We start from the raw sequence: 19,176 nt of genomic DNA, 5'->3' as shown, positions 1-19,176 counted from the left end.
ACTTCCAGAAATATGTAGAATAAAAGTGATTAGAGTGGGCCTCCTTATCTTGTTCTTGATCTTAGGAGAAAAGTTTTCTACTTTTCCCTATTGAGTATGATGTTAACTGTGGGCTTAGAGTATATGGCCTTTATTGTGTTGAGGTAAGTTTCTTCTATACCTATTTTGCTAAGAGTTTTAATCATGAATAGATGTTGAGTTTTGTCAAATGCCCTCTCTGTATCTATTGAGATGTTTTTTTTTTCATTTTGTTAATGTGGAATAGCACTTCCATTGATTTGCATATGCTGACCATTCTTGCATCCCATGGATAAATTATGCTTGGCCATGCTGTGAGATTATTTTAATGTACTACTGAATTTAGTTTGCTAGTATTTTATTAAGAATATTTGCATCTATGTTTATCATGGATGTTGACCTGTAGGGTTTTTTTCCTTATAGTGTCTTTGTCTGGTTTTTATATTAGGTTGGTTTAAAATTAATGGCAAAAACCACAATTACTTTTACACCAACCTAACACATTATGACATTGGCCTTATAGAATGAGTTTTAAAGTGTTCCCTTTTTAAATTAATGGAGTAGTTTAAAGAGGATTTATATGAATGCTTCTTTGAATATTTGGTAGAGTCAATCTGTGAAGCCGTCTGGTCCCAGGTGTTTCTTTTTTGGGGGATTTTCCTATTGCCGATTAAATCTCTTTATTTGTTATCAGTCTGTTAGGGCTGTTTCCTATTGATTCAGTTGTGGCAGGTTGTGTGTTTCCAGGAGTTTATCTATGACTTCTTGGTTATCCAGTTGGTTGGCATATAATTGCTCATAGTAGTCCCTTAAGACCCATTTTAATTATGAGGCATGTATTGTAATGTTTCCTCTTTCATTTTTGATTCTATTATTTGAGTCCATTCTCTCTTATTTTAGGTGGTCTAGCTAAAGGTTTTTCAATTGTTTTTTCTTTTCTAAAAAACAACTGCTTAAAAAATTTTCAACAAAATATCAGCAAAGTGAATTCACCAATACATTAAAAAGATCATTCATCATGACAAAGTGGGATTTATTCTTGGAATACAAGGATGGTTCAACAAACGCAAATCAATCAATGTGATATGTCATATCAACAGAATGAGGAACAAAGACCATATGATTATTTTAATTGAAGCTGAAAAACTATTTGCTAAAATTTAACATTATTTCATGATAAAAACTCTAAAAAAACTGCGTATAGATAGAACATACTCAACATAATAAAAGCCATATATGGCAGACCCACAGCTAGTTTCATGCTGAATGGAGAAAAACTGAAAGCCTTTCCCCTAAGATCTGAAACTTCACAAGGACGTCCACTGTCACCACTGTTATTCAGCATAGTACTGGAAGTCCTAACTAGAGCAATCAGACAAAAGAAAGATATAGCTCACATTCAGATTGGAAAGAAAGTCAAATTTTTCTCATTTGCAGGTGATATGATCTCATATTTGGAAAAACCTAAAGACTACACAAAAAATTATTAAAGCTAATAAACAAATTAAGTAAAGTTGCAGGATACCAAATCAACATGATAAAATCAGTACCATTTCTGTATACCAACAGTGACCAAACTGAAAAAGAAATTTAAAATGTAGTCCCATTTACAATAGTCACAAATAAAATTTCATACCTGAGAATTGACTTAGCCAAAGAATTAAAAGATCTCTATCATAACAACTATAAAACACTGATGAAAGAAATTGAAGAAGACACCAAAAAATGAACAGATATTCATGTTCATGGATTGGAAGAATCAATATTGTCTAAGGGTTCAATGCAATCTCTATCAAAATTCCAATGGCATTCTTCACAGAAATAGAAAAAACAATCCTAAATTTTATATAGAACCACAAAAGGCCCAGAATAGCCAAAGCTATCCTAAGCAAGAGGAACAAAACTGAAGCAATCCCATTACCTGATTTCAAATTATACTACAGAGTTATAGTAACCAAAACAGCATGGTAATGGCATAAACACGGACATATGGACCAATGGAACAGGATAGGGAACACAAAAGCAAATCCAAACACCTACAGTGAAATAATTTTCAACCGAGTTACCAAGAATATACACTAGGGAAAAGACAGTCTCTTCAATAAATGGTGCTGGGAAAACTGAATATCCATTTGCAGAAGAATGAAACTAGACCCCTATATCTCACTACATACAAAAATTAAATCAAAATCTATTAAATACTTAAATCTAAGACGTCAAACTATAAAACTACTCAAGAAAACATTGGAGACACTCTCTAGAACATTGGAGTGGGCAAAAATTTCTTGAGCAATACCCCACAAGCACGGGCAACCAAAGCAAAAATAAACAAATGGTATCACATCAAGTTAAAAAGCTTCTGCGCAGAAAAAATAATAATGAAAAAACAGCAAAGTAAAGAGACAACCCACAGAATGAGAGAATATATATTTGCAAACTACTCATTTAACAATGGTATAATAACCAGAATATGTAAGAATCTCAAACAACTCTATAGGAAAAAAATTAATAAACTGTTTTAAAAATCGGCAAGATTTGAGTAGACATTTCTCAGAAGAAGACATATAAATGGCAAAGAGACATAGATAAAGGTGATTAACATCATTAATCATTACAGAAATACAAATCAAAACTTCAATGAGATATTATCTCACCCCCAATTAAAAGGGCTTATATCCAAAAGACAGGCAATAACAAGTGCTGGCAAGAATATGGAGAAAAGGGAAACCTCATACACTGTAGGTGGGAATGTAAATTATTACAACCACTGTGGAGAACAGCTTGCATGTTCTTCAAAAAATTAAAAATAGAACTACCATATGATCCATCAATCCCACTACTGGGTTTATAACCAAAACCTAGGGAATAAATATATGAAGGAAACAGCTGCACCCCATGTTTGTTGCAGTTAATGTTCACAATAGCCAAGATTTGAATGCAACCTAAGTGTTCATCAACAGATGAATGGATAAAGAGAATGTCATGCATATACACAATGGGGTACCATAAAAAAAGAATGAGATTCAGTCATTTCAACAACATGGATGGAACCAGAGGTCATTATGTTAAGTGAAATAAGCTGGGCACAGAAAGATAAACACTGCATGTTCTCACTTACTTGTGAGATCTAAAAATAAAAGCAATTGAACCCATGGATATAGAGTAGAAGGATGGTTACCACAGGCTGGGAATAGTAGTGGGTGAGGGGTGACAAAGAGGTGGGGATGATTAATGGGTACAAAAAAAATGTTAGAAGAAATGAATGAGGCCTTGTATTTGAAAGCACAACAGGGTGACTAAAGTCAATAATAATTAAATTGTACATTTTTAAATAACTAAAAGAATATAATTGGATTTTTTTTAACACAAAGGAAAAATGTTTGAGGGGATGGATACCCCATTTTCCATGATGTGATTGTTACACACTGGATGTCTGTATCAAAACATCTCATGTACCCCATAAATATATACAACTAGAATGTACCTACAAAATATAAAAATTGAAAATTAAAAAAAAGATTTTGCTGATTTTTTCCTGTAGTTTTCTCCTTCTCTACTTGATTTATTTCTGCTTTAATTTTTATTATTTTCTTCCTTCTCCTAACTTCGGGCTTAGCTTTTCCTTCTTTTTCTAATTCTTTGAAGTATAAAGTTAGATTATTTTACCTGAGATATTTTTCCTTTATTAATGCAGTGGTTTACCCAATAAATTTTCCTGTTAGTACTGTTTTTGTTGCATCCCATAGCTACTGGTATGTTGTATTATTTTTGTTTATCTCAAGATACTTTTTAAATTCCCTTTTGATTTCCTCTTTGATCCAATGGCTATTCAATAGTGTGTTGTTTAGTTTCCTGGTATTTGTAAATGTTTCTATTTTCTTGCTGTTTTTGGTTTCTAGTTTCATTTCACTGTGTTCAGAAAAGATACTTGGCATGATTTTGATCTTCTTAAATTTGTTAAGGCTTGTTTTATGATCTAACCCATGTTCTATCCCAGAGAATGCTCTACGTGCATTTGAGAAGAATGAGTGCCCATCTCCTGTTGGGTAGAAAGTTCTGTATATATCTGTTAGGTCCATTTGGTATATTGTTGTTCAAGGCAGCTGTTTCTTTATTGATTTTCTGTCTGGATGTTCTATTCAATATTTTAAGTGTGATATTGAGATCCTCTACTTTTATTGTTTTGCTGTTGATTTCTATCTTCAGATTGGGCAGTACTTGCTTTATATACAAGTGCTCTGATATTGAGTGTTTATATATTTATAACTGTTATATCTTCCTATTGAATTGACCCTTTTATCATTTCATAATGACATTAGTCTTTAGAGATCATTTTGTACTTTACATATATTGTTTATGATGTAAGTATAGCCACTTTTGTTGTCTTTGTTTACCATTTATGTGAAATAGCTTTCTTATCCTCTTACTTTCAGCTGCTTCAAGTCTTTAAATCTAAAGTGAGTCTCTTGTAAATGGCATATCACTGGATATTGTATTTTGTTTAATTCATTCATCCAAGCTGTCCCATTTGATTGGTGAATTTAATCCATTTACATTTATGGTTATTATTAATAGGTGAGAACTTAGTACTGCCATTTTGTTGTTTTCTATTTTGTGGTTGTTTTCTCATTCTTTTCCTCTGTTGCCATATGTCCTTGTTATTTGATAATTTTTTTAGTAATTTGCTTTCATCCTTTTTCTTCTTTGTGTATTAGAGACTTTTCTCCTGTGATCAGCTCAAAGCTTGCATAAAATAGCTTGTAGCTGTAATTCTCGGTTTTAAGTATATAAAACACTGCACTTTTACTCCCACATATATACATAATTTATGTTCTTGTAGTCAGAGTTTCTTTTTATATTGTGTATCTATAAACAAATTTTTATCTTTTAACTTTTATAATAGAGTTAAAACTAAATTATACACTACCATTACAGTGTTACATTAATCTACATATTTCTGCATATTTCTGCATATTTGCCTTCATCAATGAAATTTATGCTTTCATATTCTTTTCTTTTGCTGTTCAGCATATTTTTGTTTCAATTTGAAGAATCCCCTTAAGTATTTTTTGTAAGGCAGGTACAATGCTAAAAAACTCCTTCAGTGATTGTTTGGATGGGGAAAACTTAATCTCTCCTTAATTTTTAAAAGATGGTTTTGCTAGGTTTTTTTCCCTTCTCTTGCTAATTTCAAAATTCTCTTTGTCCTCAAGTTTGGCTACTTAATTATTTATATATATATATATGTGTGTGTGTATATATATATGTATACACATATATATGTGTGTATATATATACACGCACATATATATGTATATATGTATACATATATACATGTATGTGTGTGTATATATATATATATATATATATATATATATATATATGTGTAGTCTTCTTTGACTTGACCCTTGTATTAGTCTGTTTTCATGCTGCTGATAAAGACATACCCAAGACTGGGTAACTTACCCAAAAAAAGAGCTTTAATGAACTTTTGTTCCACATGGCTGTAGAGGCCTCACAATCATGGCAGAAGGCAAGAAGGAGCAAGTCATATCTTGTGAGGATGGAAGCAGGCAAAAAGAGAGCTTGTGCAAGGAAACTCCCCTTTTAAAACTATCAGATCTTGTGAGACTTATTCACTATCATGAGAACAGCACAGGAAAGGCCTGCCCCCATGATTCAATTACCTCCCACTGGGTCCTTCACACAATACATGGGAATTCAAGACGACATTGGGGTGGGGACACAGCCAAACCGCATCATTCCACCCTGGGCCCCTCCCAAATCTCATGTCCTCAGATTTCAACATCAGTTATGCCTTCTCAACAGTTCCCTAAAGTCTTAACTCATTTCAGCATTAACTCAAAAGTCCACAGTCCAAAGTCTCAGCTGAAACAAAGCAAGTCCCTTCCACCTATGAGCCTGTAAAATCAAAAACAAGTTAGTTACTTCCTAGATACAATGGTGTTACAGGCATTGGGTAAACACAGTCATCCCAAATGGGAGAAATTGGCCAAAACAAAGGGGTTCCAGGCCCCATGCAAGTCTGAAATCCAGCAAGGCAGTCAAATCTTAAAGTTCCAAAATCTCATTTGATTTCATACCTCATATCCAGGCCATGCTGATGCAAGAGGTGGGTTCCCATGGTCTTGGGCGGCTCTGCCCCTGTTCACTATGCAGGGTACATCTTCCCTCCTGGCTGTTTTCATAGGCTGGCATTTAGTGTCTACAGCTTTTCCAGGCACAAGGTGCAAGCTGTCAATGGGTCTACAGTTCCAGAGTCTGGAGGATAGTAGCCCTCTTCTCACAGCTCCACTAGGCAATGCACCAGTACGGACTCCGTGTGGGGGCTGTGACCCCACATTTCCCTTCCACACTGCCTTAGAAGAGGTTCCCCATGAGAGCCCCACCCCTCCAGCAAACTTCTGCATGGACATCCAGGTGTTTCCATACATTCTCTGAAATCTAGGTGGAGGTTCCCAAACCTCAATACCTTACTTCTGTGCACTCTCAGGCTCAATGCCACACAGAAGCTGCCAAGGCTTAAGGCTTGCACCCTCTGAAGCCCTGGCCTGAGCACTATGTTGGCCCCTTTCAGCCATGGCTGAAGCAGCTGGGATGCAGGGCACCACGTCCCCAGGCTGCACACAGCATGGGCACCCTGAGCCTGGCACACAAAACCACTTTTTCCTCCTAGGCCTCCAGGCCTATGATGGGAGAGACTGCCAGGAAGACCTCTGACATGCCCTGGAGACATTATCCCATTTGTCTTGGGGATTAACATTTGGCTTCTCCTTAATTATGCAATTCTCTTTCTGCAGCCAGTTTGAATTTCTCCTCAGAAAATGGGATTTTCTTTTCTATCACATTGTCAGGCTGCAAATTTTTCAAACTTTTATGCTCTGCTTCCCTTTTAAAACAGAATGCCTTTAACAGCACCCATGTCACCTCTTAAATGTTTTGCTGCTTAGAAATTTCTTCTTCCAGATACCCTAAATCATCTCTGTCTAGTTCAAAGTTCCACAAATCTCTAGGGCAGGGGCAAAATGTTGCCAGTCTCTTTGCTAAAACAGCAAGAGTCACCTTTACTCCAGTTCCCAACAAGTTCCTCATCTCCATCTGAGACCACCTCAGCCTGGACTTTATTGTCCGTATCGCTATCAGCATTTTGGGCAAAGCCATTCAACAAGTTCTAGGAAGTTCCAAACTTTCCCACAATTTCCTGTCTTTTTCTGAGCCCTCCAAACTGTTCCAACCTCTGCCTATTACCCAGTTCCAAAGTCACTTCCACATTTGCAAGTATCTTTTCAGCAGTGCCCCACTCTACTGGTACTAATTTACTGTATTAATCTGTTTTCACACTGCTGATAAAGACATATCTGAGACTGGGCAATTTACAAAAGGAAGAGGTTTAATGGGCTTACAGTTCTGCATGGCTGGGGAGGCCTCACAATCATGGTGGAAGGCAAGGAGGATCAAGTCACATTTTACATGGATGGTGGGTGGTAGGTAAAGAGAGAGCTTGTGCAGGAGAACATCTCTTTTTAAAACAATCAGATCTCATGAGACTTATTCACTATCACAAAAACAGCATGGGAAAGATCTGCTCCCATAATTCAATTACCTCTCACTGGGTCCCTCCCACAACACATGAGAATTCAGAATGAGATCTGGGTGGGGACACAGCCAAACTAAATCAACCCTGTTTGGAAATCTTTCAGCTTCCTCAATCTGGATGTCCATTTCTCCCCCAACAAATTTGGGACGTTTTTAGTCATTTTCTAAAGAAGTTTCTTCTTCTTTCTCTCTTTCTCTTCTCCTTCTGATATTCCCAAAATGCATATATTGGTTTCTTTTACAGTGTCCTAAAAATCACATAGAACTGTCTTCACTCTTCTTGTTTCTATATTTTTCCTCCTCTGACTGGATAATTTCCAAAGAACCATCTTTGAGTTTGTAGGTTAATTCTTCTGCTTGATTGAGTCTGATGTTCAAGCTCTATGTTTCATTTTTTAACTTCATTCATTGTATTACTCAACTCTAGAATTTGTTTGGTTCTTTTTTATGATTTCTATCTCTGTTGAACTTCTAAGTTTGTTCATGCATTGTTTTCCTGATATGGTTGTGATATGGTTGTGTTGACTGTCTGCCTGTTTGTTTTATAGCTCACCGAGCCTTTTTAAAACAATTATTTTGAATCTTTGCTTACATAATTTGTATATATCCATTTCTTTGCAGTTGGGTACCAGAAAATTATTGTTTTCCTTCAGTGGTTTCAAGTTTCCCTGATTTGTTTGTTTTTATTGCATTGATATCTGCACATTTAGGAGAGCATTTACCTCCTCCAGGATTTATGGATTGGTTTTGGTGAGGAAAGATCTTCACCTACAGTGGGAGCAGGGGTGTTAGCTGAGTAGGGTGAAATGGTTCTGGCTCTGGACACACTGATATAGTCTACTTAGCTCCATCAGCTGAGGTCAGAAGACCATTGGGTTCCTCAGCAGCCAAGGCTGTGGATGTCCATGACAGCTGTGAATGTTGTTGAGGCTCTCAGTGGAGAAGGCTGCTGGGATTCACCTGTTCTCTATTTCTCCCATAAGTGGTAGTTTATGGTGAAGGGTATATTTCTTAGTGCCAGATCTGACACACAGGAATGCTCATCGCAGTGGTCTTGCCAGTTTGTGATGCACAGACACTCACAGGATGGCTGCACAACCAAGGTACAGAGCATGGGCTCATATGGAATAATTATGACTCCAGGGCCCAGGGCACAGGTGCACTTACTGTAGTGGTGGCTCTGGTGTTTGAAGCAGACATGATAGGATTCTCATTGGTGGAAGCAGTGAGGATTTCTCTGGTGTCCATGAGGGTTACTGAGGTCCTCAGCAGCAGGCCACTGAGGACCAGAGTGGTACCCACGTTGTGACTGACACTTACAGCTCCTGCAGCTCTTCTTTGTTCCTAGCTGTCTCCAGACATCCCAGATATACTGATCATGCTGATCTTCCCAGCAATCTGGGTGCTGTGAAACTGAAGCAGGTCATTAGAGAAGTAACCTGAAAAGATAGGGTAGCTATAGGGTAGGTCACTTGCTATACTTTTTCTCCATGAGGAAAACTTCTGGGCCGAGGAGAATCTTTTTGGCATAAGCCATGTTGACATGGAGGATGGAATGATGCAGGCAGAATGAAACTATACTTCCTATCCTTTCTGTGGAGTTAGTTTCTGTTATTTTATTCTACTGTGTTGCCACAGTGTCCTAATTTGGCTGCTGAGCTCTCTTGGGGCTATTTTAATTCATGGGGAGTTAATTCTTTTTTATAGGGGACAAAGACTGGGATCTTTTACTCTGCCATCTTGCTGATATCATGTCATAATGTTTCTTTAGTGATTTTCAGAGAAAGAATTCTAAATGTATAAATATTGCTTTCAGAATTTTTCTCTATCTCAGTCCAGGTGGTTACTTCTATGTCCATGTCTCCATGTCCTCTAAGCATGAAAGGGAAAGTCATAACTTCCACAAACCCAGAGAAACAAAGCAAAACGACTCAGGCCTAACTACAGGAGTTGGTCAGGGCTTACATTTCTCCTAATTATCTATACTTCTATCTCTGAGCCTTCCCTGCCTCTCCTGATTTTCCCAACTCACTTTCACCTTTCCTCTAGCAACTGTAACTTATTTCAAACCTATGTTGACCCCAAGTCATCCACAGTCACTTTTAATCTTGATTTCTGGCAAACACCACTCTCACCAAGCACTTTTAAATAATAGGCTTTTATTAAAGATTCAAAAAGTAACAGTACAGTGTTACATAGAAGTCTAACAGAACTTAAAACATAAAATTGAGCATTTCATGTCCCTTTGTCTAAAGCCATTCACACTACGGGGAGTTTCTCACTTCCAGAACCCTGCCCTATCTCCTCTATCTCTTTACAACTTCAGCTTCTTTCACTTATTCCCTTTCTCAACTAATGCCAGAGTAAGCACAAATTTCTTCTCAATTTATTAAGCAGAGCAACACACACACACGCAAGCATGCACGCATGCACACATGCACACACACAACCATAGATATTTTTGCTAAAATTAATAAAATGATACTTAGCTAACCAGTTAGGCTAAAAGGTTAGTTTATGTGGGAGGAGATATTTTTACATCTAAGCTGGGAAAGCACATAAAGTCACAAAGGTCCCTCCTCTATAAGATATGTTCTAGCCTTCAACATGTCAAAATGAGCTCTATGTTGGGTGGAAAGAAAATCTTGTAGTAATTATACCTCTCAGTAAACAATCGAGGTACTCTCTTCAGAACATTCTTTATCTGGAAAGAAGTTTCTCCTAGGTGGTCACTACGTTTAGGTTTTCTGAAATTCTAGGGAAATGCCTGATACATGGCGGGTCCACAGCAAATCTCAGATGAATTTGAAAGGGTGTAGTCTGGGTTTTCTGCAGTCCACTTATGTTTTATTTTTATCAATTTCATTAGAAAATGATTTTATGTCTGAGAATTATGGTCACTGCTTGGAAAGATAACTGGATCATCCATCTATTTTGAAAAGTTTTGACTTACAGACCTAAATAATTTCACTGCAGCAGTAAAACCATCATGCTTCTATGAGGGAAAATGTAAGTTGAAATAGAAAATATTAGCCATGAGAGGGAACAAATGTAAGATATTTAAGCATGAAAGGGAAAGTAATAACTTCCACAAACCCAGAGCAGAAAATAGGCCATCTGTCCACACACTCTGCCACTCAGATCCTCTGTGGGCTTGGGCCGCTGAGACTTTTAGTGTAAATACAGGATCCCCAAGCCCACAGGGAGGTCTTTTCTGGTCACAAAGTTAATTGGTAGCATCTACTCCTGATTGTTTGACTACTTATTGAGGTATTTATCATCACAAAATCATAAAGTCATTTCTATCTCTACTTGTTTTTCTCCTCACAAGAAAAATGTGTAAATATGATCCCAATTATGAAAGTTATGATGAGTCACTGATATGCTGACTCACCTCTGTTTGCATTAACATTTGCTAACAGTGTGAATAAGGCTCAACCCCTCACAAGCACTCCTACAGCAGAGAGAACAAATAATCAAAGTTTTGGTACTGTCTTCTCTACTCTAAGCCACAATTAACATCCAATATGCACCCATCTTTTAGGCCATCTGTATATAATAAAATATTAATTTTGCAACTAAAAGAAAGGAGAGTATAGCAAATATTGAGGATATCACATCTATGTAAGTATCTGTTGTGGTTATGAATGACATATGATCAGTGTTAAAGCCTGAAAGGATTATGCACAACGTCCAGTCCTGCTGTATTAGTCTGTTCTCATGCTGCTAATAAAGACACAAATTACCAAGACTGGGTAATTTATAAAGAAAAGAGGTTTAATTGACTCACAGTTCTACATGGCTAGGGAGGCCTCACAATCATGGCAGAAGGTGAATGAGGAGCAAAGTCATGTCTTACATGGCAGCAGGCAAGAGAGCTTGTGCAGGGGAACTCCCATTTATAAAACCATCAGATCTCATGAGATTTATTCACTACCACGAGAACAATATGGGGGAAACCTCCCTCATGATTCAGTGATCTCCACCAGGCTCCGCCCTTTACACGTGGGGATTATTACAATTCAAGGTGAGATTTGGGTGGGGACACAGCCAAACCATATCACCTGCCTTCTCCATTTGAAGGATGACTAATCAAAGCCCAGGGGAAAGTGACCATAGACCCAGGGCTAAAGCCAAAGACTCCTAAATATCAATTGACTTCTCTATCCAGTAAATATTACATATTTTATTGATTATGTTGTAAAAATGGCTATAAGAAAAGGGCAAATTCTAATAGATGTTTGGATATGATTGAAAAAATGCAAAGTCCTAAAGGTTTTCTAAGAATTCAATTTCCTATAAGGCTTCAATTTTTCTATGAAGGTACTCCCACAGATTAATGAGAGGAGAAGGTGGTACAAGCATAGATATTTTCCAAAACTTTTGGTGTCAAGAGCCCAATAAATCTATCTGTGATAAACTGAATATTTGTGTCCCCTAAAAATTCATGCATTGAAATCCTAATCACCTGTGTGATGTTAGTAGGAGATGGGGCCTTTGGATGTAATTAGGTCATGAGGGTGGAGCCTTTACGAATTTGATTAGTGCCCTTATAAAAGAGAATCTGGAGAGCTCTCTAGCTCTCTTTCCACCATGTGAGTATATGAGAAGTTGGCTATCTGCCACCTGCAAAAAGGCCCTCACCTGTGCAGGCACCCTGGTCTGACCTCCAGCCTCCAGAACTGTGAGAAATTAATTTCTGTTCTTCATAAACTGCCCAACCTATGGCATTTTGTTATAACAATGTGAACTAAGTCACCAAAATTTTGTCAATCATCACCAAATTCTATAGAAAATCTGTTGTTGATTTCTTTTAGAAGTTGAAGAAGCTAAATATAGACAATGTGGATAGATTAAGCTTTCACTGACAGTCAAAATAATCCAGATAAGCAGTAGATACATCAATGTTATTCTCAACTGATTTGGCTGATAAGATAGATAGATAAATAGAAAGAGAGAGACAGAGAGAGAGAGAGAGAGAACATCCAAAAATCAGGGAGGAGAAAGTTGGCCAACTTAAACTATAATATAAAATAGTGAAACATATTCTTAAGCAATTTAGCCTAGGAAATCAATTAAACATCTGTAAAGGCTTGTTTACAATGTACAATCTTGCAATAATAGTGAGACCACATCCCTCACTAAATCTATGTTAAATTTCTTAGCATCTGTATTTGACTCCAACAAGAGACCTCTACGGGCATCTAAACTAGCTTTTATTGACATTATTAAAGACTAAAAGCCTTTCATCAATTATATATTGCTACCCAAAATAAAGTAGTAGATGGAGTACCCCCAAATTTGGAAGGCTTTGTAAGGACACAAGCATATCTTTCATTTGGGAGGATAATTTTGGAAAAAATAAATTCTTACTTTACATCCAAGTATATATTATAATTGCTAAACCAAACAAAATGCTTTAGTACCTATTCTTTAGAGAACATTTTGTTTGAAGCTATATTTTCCAAAGCATTTAAAAGCAAATGGAAGGCGTAATCATAATATGTTAGGCCATTTGGTGAAGCCTGCATTTTGAGATGTTTTGGGTCATCATATTCAACATGAATTGAAAGAATTAGAGCCAATGGGTAGGAAAAACAATTAAAGATCAAATTTACTGGTTCAATTCAAATTGCACAAAAGCCTAGACTAACATAGTGAGAGGAAAGGAGAGAAAAGAAGATAAATATGATTCAAAGACAGTAAAGGCAGCAATAATTGAACAGATAACTTCTTAAGAATAAGGGCAAAAAGCTAATATGTGTCTGAATTTTCTAGCTGGAAGCACTGACATAGGTGCTGTTTATAATAAAAACGGAGAAAATTTATGCAATATCTATGGGCACCTGTATGAGAGCTGGGAATTTGCTGGTGGGCTACCTCACATCCTAGAAAATACTAGTTCATTCATAGAAAAAAAATGGGAGGCAGAGATTTCTGAACAGATTACAAAATTTTTCTTTGAAAATACTTTTGTAAAAGCTTGAACCCTTTGAAAGAAATTTTATTTACTCAGATTTTTTTCAGGTAAAATTTACATATAGAAAAGTTCACCTTTTTAGATATACAGGTCAATGTGTTTTGAAGAACATAAAATGTTACATAACCATTGCATTAGTCCTTTCTCACACTGCTATAAAGAAGTACCAGAGACTGGGTAATTTATGAGGAAAAGAGGTTTAATTGGCTCACAGTTTTGCAGACTGTACAGGAAGTATGGTGCCAGTATCTGCTTGGCTTCTAAGGAAGCCTCAGGAAAGTTGCAATTATGGTTGAAGGCAAAGGGGGAGCAGGTACATCTCACATCTTATATGGCCAGAGCAAGAGGAAGAGACAGTAAGGAGGGAGGTGCCACAGCCCTTTAAGCAACCAGATTTTGTGAGAACTCGTTCACTATCATGAGAACAGCACCAAGGGCATGGTGCTAAACCATTCAAGAGAAACTATTCCCATGATCCAATTACCTCCCACCAGGCCCCACCTCCAACACTGAGGACTAAAATTCAACATGAGATTTGAGCAGGGACGTGGATCCAAACCATATCAATCACTAACACAACTGAGTATAGATCATTTCCATTTCTCCAAAAAGCTTATTTGAGCCACTTTGTAATCAATACCCTTCCCTCACCCTTAGCACCTGATAAATGATCATCTGGTTTCTGTCTCTGTAATTTCTCTGAAATGTCAATAAATGGAATAGTGTACTATGTAGTTTTTGTGTTTGGCTTTTTCCGTTATAATGCTTTTGACCTGAGCCCATGTTGTTACATGTATCAGTAGTTTTTACTTTAATTATACTATATGAATATACCACAATTTGTTTATCTATTCATCAATTAATGGATGTTTCGGCTATTTACAATTTGGGGCAATTATGAATAAAGCCACTGTAAAAATTTATGCCTAAGACTTCATACAGATAAATGTTTTTACTTCTTTTGAGCTAATTCCTAGAAGTGAGATTGACAGATCACATGCTAAAGATATGCTTGACTTATCAGAATCTGCCAAATTATTTTCTAAAGTGATAGAAAAATTTCACAAGCCTAATTCTAAAGGCTGAAACTATAAAACTTCTAAAACTTCTAGACAAGAACCGAAGAGATAATCCTGTAACTTTAGGTTAGGCAAATATCTCTTAGAAGAAGAAAAGCATCCACTATAAAAATATATATAAATTGAAATCACTCAAAATCTTTGGTTCTTTGAAAGGCACTGCTAAGAAAATGAAAGGACAGACCACAGACTAAAAGGGAGACAAAGTTGAAACCCCTCTTAGGGGCCTGCCAGCATCCCCAAAAAGCATGGAAATAAAAGAAAACCTTGAGTTCCTTCAAGGGAAATTCAAGGCACCTAGCTAGCTCTGAGAAGTAAATGAACAATCTGATAAGCAAGAAGGTAATAACAGATTAAACCATAGCCAAAAATGTTAGAGTCACAGGATGTTTGGTCCCCTATAAAAACTAGAGATAACATCTTAACATATTTCCTTGAGCTGTTTTTTCAGAACACTGGACCCTCATCAAATGGAAAATGCCATCTGCTAGCACATAGACCTCAGATAAAGTGGAACAGAGGACTGAACTCTTACCAACAGTCTTTGTTCTAAATCTCTTTTAGAGGGGCCTGGAGGAAGTCACATCCACATGCCACACCTTAACATTCCTTTCTGTGACCCCAAGTTTTTAGACAAAGCTTTTCTTCCTTAATCAATTGCAAATCAGAGGATCTTTAAATTCACCCATGTTCTGTAAGCCCTACCTAAAAGATATCCCTCCCTTTTAGGTTAAACCAATAAATAGCCTCCTGTGTGTATTTACAATTTTGCCTGTAACTTCTGCTTTGCTGAAATTTACCCCTAACTTAAAAAACTCTTGCTTGGAAGCCATGAGGGTGGTCAGGTCTTAAGTGTGAGCTGTCCAGTTCTCCTTGCTTGGTGCCCTGTGAATAAATGCCCTCTTTTCTCTAGCTGCAAAATCTTGGTGTGGATTTTTGGCTTTCCTATGCCAGGCAAGTTGAACCAGGTTTGGTTCTGTAACAAAGGAATATATTTACAAAACACATATCTGATAAAGCATGTGTATCTAGATTACATAAAGACTTACAATTGTATAATAAGAAGATAGCAAATGAAATTTGGATTAAAGAATGAATAAACATTCACCAGAGAAAAGATACGGGTAGCAACTAAGAAAATTATGTGAAAGTTGTTCAAGATTGTGAATGATGTATTCAATGTAGGTAGTGACTAGAGAAATGCAAACTAAAACCATAACCTCTATACACCTAGAGAATTGCCTAAAATTCAAAAAAAAATTACAAAGTACAAGTGAACATAAAGAACAACTGGAACATTCATAAAGCTTGACCTCTTTATTTTTTGTTTCTGATGGTGGATTGATACTGATAATATAATAGTCTTCAGTGAGAGATAGGATCTTTTCCTCTACAACAGTGCTCAAGAACCATCTCTTACAAACAAGCAGACAAAATTCTCCCATTTTCAGCAAACTTGTTTTGCACAAGACACTTCTATGAAAACATTGATTACAATTAGTTTATCTTGGAGATCAAGGTCCCTCTAACTTATCTTTATATATAATAGATATACTCAGCTTGAAAGACAGAGAGATAGAAAGAGAGAAAGAGAAAAGAGGAATAGAGAAAGGAAGGAAAGGAGAGAGAAGGTGTGTGGTGGAGGAGGAGGAGAAAGAGAAAGAGAGAGAGAGAGATCTCCTTCTAACCCGGAGGCTCAAATAACATAAAACTAAATGTGTCCATCATCCTGAACTATCCAAATAAAATAGGATAATTTTATATTTTTAAAACTACCTGCCTATTGTAGATTGCCTTCTATCCAGAATGATAACATTTGGGATTTTCTATTTTTAGTTATCTTTTCTACAACAGATCTCTTAGTTACAGATTATATTTTAATTGTCTCTACTCAGTGCATTGGGTAATAATAAAACTAGGACTCCTTTATTGTATGGAATATTGAAACCAGGAATTACTAAATTAAGAGGTCTGATCAAGAGATTCCTTTTCTATATACCTAACCCACGTCAAAATGAATACTTCTGGCTGAACTGAAATTGGCAAGAGTTGTTTGGGCAGTTATATAACCCTCCATTCACTTTGCCTACATATGTCCCCACTGGCACTCACTGCTGGGCTAAGCAGAATTTAAACCAGGAATTTGCAGAAGTCAGTACTGAAAAGCAGCAAGGAAGCAGCAAGGAATCAGCAGGTTCAGAACCTGGTAGAGGCCCAGGTCACAAGGGTGAACAGGGGCATCCAGGGGTCAAGAACATCCAGAGCCAAGTAGGACAGACACCAAATGTCATGGTCAATAACTGGAGCCAAGGAGCCACCAGGAGCCCAGGAAGCATCCTTGATGACACAACACAGGCAACAGTTTCTAGAGATATCAAATTCTCCAGGATACTCCAGGAAACTTTTTTAAGTTAACATGCCTGAGACAACTCCAGTTCTATAACATCATAAAGATGCTATTCTGACAATAAAAACCTGTGCTTACTGTGCATCTTTCTATTGTTCTTCTGGTTGTTAATAATGGTTATTGTCTCTGTCAATGAGCACAGCGATATTATTTTATATCTTCCCTGCTTCTTTCTTCAACGTGATCATTGTTAACTCTTCAGAATCATGCCATATTCACTTTTGCACATCCCTCCTAGCCATATTGGTATATCACACAGATTAGATACTTGATAAAATATTTTTTACTAATTTTTTATTCATAAATTTAGAGAGCTCATTTGATGTAGAAGCAGCTCGGCTGAAAAATTTCTTGATGATGACAAATAGATATCATTCATAATTGAACCCAAGCAAAGGAAAACTTTCCTAAACATTAGAAATAATAGTTTTTTTGACAAAATAATCCATAACTCAGGGTTGAAAGAGGAAGTGATATGGAAGCCCTGTGGGAGATAGCAGCATAACTTTAATTAGAAATAGACAATTTAGATTCTAGCATTTTATTACTAGGTATATTGAGAATTACTTAAATTTTATGAGCCTCACTTGTCACATCTGCAAAATGTAGCTAAATGACAACTTGCCTACCTGGATATAGAAGGTTAGACCAAATATGCCTGACAGGTTAAAAAAAAAAAAAGAGGCAGACTTTTCGGAATAATAAAAGAGATCTACATTAGTTTTTAGAGAAATTGTATTTGAGGTCCCCTCCAGTAAAGAGCTGTGTAGCTGCAAAAAATATAGAATTCATTTACATATTAACATACAATTCCATTTTCAGAGACTGAAAAAAAAGCCCCAGGACAAACAAGGCCATTAACCCTTCCTATTTCGATAAAATGCTGAACAAATTGCTCTCCATCACTAAGGAGCCACAGATTCTGAACAAACTCTACCGTAACTCTACAGTTTTCACTAAAGGTGGCAAAGTGCATGGGTGACATTTGAGAGTTTAGAATGCCCTAGAAAGAAATTATTGGAAGAAGAGTCACATGTGGAAAACTATTAATTGTTAAATGAACCCGATTACAAATTCTAATTTCTTGATGACATATTTATCTGGATACATTTTTTCTTTCCCAAATATTATTTTAATTACCAACAAAAATTGCATGTAAGAAAAATGAAGAGAAAGAAAGGCATTGTACCAGAGACATGTACTATCAATGGACAAGAAATTGAAGACATTCTCTTTTTTTTTTTGGAGAGACAAGGTCTCACTGTGTTGCCCAGGCTGATCTCGAACTCATGGGCTCAAGTGATCCTCCCACCTAAGCCTCCTAAAGTCCTGGGATTACAGGCATCAGCCATCAAATCAGCTAAAAAATTTCTTGATGAAGACAAGTAGATATCACTCATAACTGAACTCAAGCAAAGGAAAGCTTTTTGAAACATTAGAAATAATATTTTTTCAATAAAATAATCCACAACTCAGGGTTGAAAGAGGAAGTGATATGGAAGCCCTGTGGAAGATGGCTTTAAGAACTGTGCCTTTCCTAAACACAGAATGCATTTAACTGTAGCATTCACACCATGTGGAAGTTTGGCTTAATCAATAGAAAATTGGGACTTTGGCAAAGTAGACTTGGATTACTGGCATTAGAAGAGAGAGAAAAGATAAATAGTTCTCCAGCTAACTTTCAGCCCCAAAACACAAGAAGGATAAATGACTCAGCACAGCAATAAAATCCCTGGAAACTTTAATTTCTACAGTAATTCTTTCCCTACATACTTATAACCTCAGCAACTAAAATCCAGGCCAGAAACAGACACTCCTAATATTCTGCCATCAGAGGATTAAAAACTTGTTGGTTTAGAAAGTCGACCCTGGAGATCAAGCCAAACAACTTGGACAATTCCACTACAGACAAGAAAAGAATGCCTTTTTAGTACGAGTGTGTACTGTTTCCCTAGTAAAGAAAATAAAAATAAGCAAAAACAAAACAAAAAACCCACAAAGTGTTGTCATGGTCAAAAGATATGCCTGTAGCAAAGCGAATTGACATTGTAACCCAGAGAAGAAGGTGAGCATAC

At 36.6% G+C, this 19,176-nt stretch overlaps 1 long non-coding RNA gene across 2 annotated transcripts in view; it reads right to left on the bottom strand.

Annotated features, from left to right (window-relative positions):
- Positions 1 to 19,176, bottom strand: part of LOC117980227 (uncharacterized) — a 161,459-nt gene that overhangs the window by 85,472 nt on the left and 56,811 nt on the right. The window lies entirely within an intron of this gene.

The sequence above is a fragment of the Pan paniscus genome, chromosome 4 (assembly GCF_029289425.2).
Source record: "Pan paniscus chromosome 4, NHGRI_mPanPan1-v2.0_pri, whole genome shotgun sequence".
NCBI lineage: Eukaryota > Metazoa > Chordata > Mammalia > Primates > Hominidae > Pan > Pan paniscus.
This window is presented reverse-complemented; position numbering and strand designations above follow the sequence as displayed.